This window comes from Octopus bimaculoides, chromosome 14 (assembly GCF_001194135.2).
Source record: "Octopus bimaculoides isolate UCB-OBI-ISO-001 chromosome 14, ASM119413v2, whole genome shotgun sequence".
NCBI lineage: Eukaryota > Metazoa > Mollusca > Cephalopoda > Octopoda > Octopodidae > Octopus > Octopus bimaculoides.
Window position 1 is genome coordinate 47,185,700 of NC_068994.1, and position 3,480 is coordinate 47,189,179.

Here is a 3,480-nt window from a genome sequence, read left to right on the forward strand (position 1 = left end):
ATATATTTGGTCAATCAAAATCTATCCCTCATTTCTCAGTAATGGTTCAATCTTCAAGTTTCCTTCTGTTTTTCTTCCCCCGACCCATTTTCTCCTCAAATAAATGTTTTGGAAATTAATTTAACACTTTTTCTTAGATATCTATTTAACCCTTTCAGTCATAGATGAAAAAGTACAACTATTTTAAAATTTTATTTTTTATTTATATTAAAATACAAGGTAAATTAACACATATTGAGTAAACTTCCAAAGAATTCAATATGCTTAATTTTTGACATGGATAAATAATTTTGCTAACACTAGGTAAAAATAATACTAATTTACTTACAACCTGCAGCCATCCTCTATGACTTGTATGCAAACACTGAGTCAGAATCACGTGGTCTTGGTTATATATGTGTTTTAGAGGTGTCCAATGAATTGGTAACTGTGACTCAATTATAATTTACACTGAAAAATTGTCCAATACATTGGACAAAGTGACTGAAAGGGTTAATGATTTTTAGTGACCTTGTTTTGTATAGTAATTTTTATCATGGAACTATAAAGTAATATCTGTCTCTCAAGATTGAATACCTGCCTTTTTGAGTCCAATTCTTCACTATGGTTAATGATGTATTTTATCTTCCTGATCAAATCTGTTTCTATGATCCACCGTTTTTTTTTTGTTTTGATTTTTTAGTTTTGTAGTTTTATTACATCATGCAAGAAAAAACAACAGTACCTTGGTCTTTCTCTGATATGCCTTACCTTCTTAAATTGCTGAAATCAGTGTTATTGGTGTGTTTTAACTTGGACTTGAGAATTGGGACAGGAGTGATGCAGGACTTGAGGAAGAATGATCAGATAATGTATATAGTGGAACACAATAGGCTGGAGGGAGAGAAAGTAAGACACTATTTGCTAGTTCAGAGGAGTTAAAATTGTTGTAGTAGTGGTAACAGAGACAGAAGGAGGGGCCACAGCATATTGCTGAGTTAATGATTGCAGCATGCTAATGAATACATGTTTGCTAGGCAGTTTTGGGATTGCGCCTTTATTCATGTCAGGGATCGATCTGTTGCATCCCAGATATATGCAATTTCCAATTGTTGGGAATTGCACTTGTCCCTTGTCAGCACTTTATCAACACCTTTTTTTTATTTATTTTTTTTTATTATTATTTTTTTTTTTTTATTTTTTTTTTTTATATATTTGTCTAGATCTGATGGTGAAGTCTATTTTCTGAAACGGTTTTAGTTAAGATTGGGGTTACTAACTGCATCAACTTTGAAAAGAAAATTTTCAAAATAAGTTTGGAATTTGACATAATGATTTATATTGTGTTGTTGCTGGAATCCCCTGGTTATGTTGATGTTGCTATCACTTTTTTCCCTTTTTTTTAAGTCTGGTATTTATTCTATCAGTCTCTTTTGCCAAACCACTAAATTACAGGGATGTAAACAAACCAAAACTTCTTGTCAAGTGGTGCTAGGACACACACACACATACACAATGGGCTTCCACACAGTTTCTATCTACCAAAATTCACTCACAAGGCACTGGTCATCCTGGGAGCTATAGTAGAAGACGCTTACCCAAGGTGCCATATAGTGGGACTGAACCCAAAACCACATGGTTGCATTAGCAAACTTCTTAACCACACAGCCATTACCTGTGCCTCTAAGAGTTTACTCCCACCCCACCTGCCAAAGAAAATGTCTAAACAGTTATATATCAGAGGTTCACCAAACAATCACAAATCTAGTGGCACAATGCTGATCTTGGTTAAAGATCAATTGTTTTCGGATGCAAATAATGACACTTACTGGAATTAATAAGTTAGTAACAGTTTTAGGTTTGCATGAATTGAATTGGAAATGAAAACAGGTGTTGTTGCTGTGTTAGGAGATGAAGATGAAATAAGGATGGTTGATTTAGTTAAAGCTTGTTATTTGCTATGGAGCTCTTCCTCATTACTCTTCCATGAAGGCTTGATCTTTTTTTTTAATCATCATAATCCTCATTATTATTAGTCTCTTTGTTTGTCCAGTAAGCTCTTAGACCACTACTATGGACTGCCAAAGATTCTCACTCCATCTTTCTGCTGCTTCATTCCCTTCTGAGAAGAGATTGTCCATATTGATCTATTTGTTTGGTGCTATCTTTTTCCTGTCACTGTCTTCATCTTCATCTCCTTGCTTGCTTAGTTGTTTTCAGAAAACTATGTAGTCCCTGTCTCTCTTTGTCTCTTATACTACTATTACAACTGATCTTCTTCCTCTGTATACCATTTCTATCCAGATCCAACTTCTCTCATTACTCTCAACACCCTCTGCCTCTCCCACTAACTTTGTATTGTATTATTGTGTTGTACACATTGCGACTCCTCATTACTCCTCTTCCTCCTGAGTTGATGGTGGGAGGTACAAAGAATATGGGACCTGCCCCTCTTCCTTAGGATGAAATAATTAAGCGAAAACAAAAGATAGCCTCTCTTACCTGTTAATGCAATGTTTCTAAAACGCAGAAACATAATCATCATCATCATTGTTTAACGTCTGCTTTCCATGCTAGCATGGGTTGGACGATTTGACTGAGGACTGGTGAAACCGGATGGCAACACCAGCCTCCAATCTGATTTGGCAGAGTTTCTACAGCTGGATGCCCTTCCTAATGCCAACCACTCAGAGAGTATAGCCAACCACTCATCTGTTCAAAACACATTGAGGCTATGATTAGACCTTATTAATTAGCTTTGTAGTTGTTCTTTATTTCCTAACAGTTGGAGAGGCTGATAAAAAACTAATCTCCTTAAAACCACTTCTCAGTTATGGATTAATCAGTAACCTGAGGATCTCTTATGTAGATGATGGAGGTGGAGTGCATCAATTCTAAGAAGCCCCTACCACATCAGTATAATAACTCTTTCCATAACTTCAACACATCAGCCTTTCTGTGGATATTTGACTAAGTAGTTCATTTCCTAACCACAAGTTCAGTTCCTCTGCTTGACACCTTAAGGAAGTGTCTTCTTCTGTAGACCTGGTCCGGCCAAAGCTTTGTGAATAGATTTGGTAGATGAAATCTGAAAAGAGTCTGTGTGTCCATGTGATGGCTGTAACCATTTCTAGGCTTTTGTAGAAACGTGTCCAACCAAGGGGAATTAGGTGCGGAAACCTTTCTTGGAAATAGGTGAGGGTTGTCAACCGGAAGAGCATCCAGCTTGAGGAAATCTGCCTCAATGAATTCCATTTGATACATGCGAGCATGGAAAAGGGGATATTAAAACAATAATGGTAGTGATGATGGCCTCCATCGAATGTTCTCACTGCATTTTGTTATATAACATGCATGTTCAGAGAAAGATATGTATCTGTTTCACACTCTTCGGAATACTATTGCAAGCATCTCGGCCCAAAACCAAAAGCATAGAACATCGCAAACACCTTGGTCCAAATTCAAAAGCTTTGAGGAAGTCAGTCAGTCAAGATGGGGGGG

General features: G+C 36.6%; 1 protein-coding gene across 1 annotated transcript in view; it reads left to right on the plus strand.

Annotated features, from left to right (window-relative positions):
* Positions 1-3,480, plus strand: part of LOC106876376 (signal peptide peptidase-like 2A) — a 59,113-nt gene that overhangs the window by 44,184 nt on the left and 11,449 nt on the right. The window lies entirely within an intron of this gene.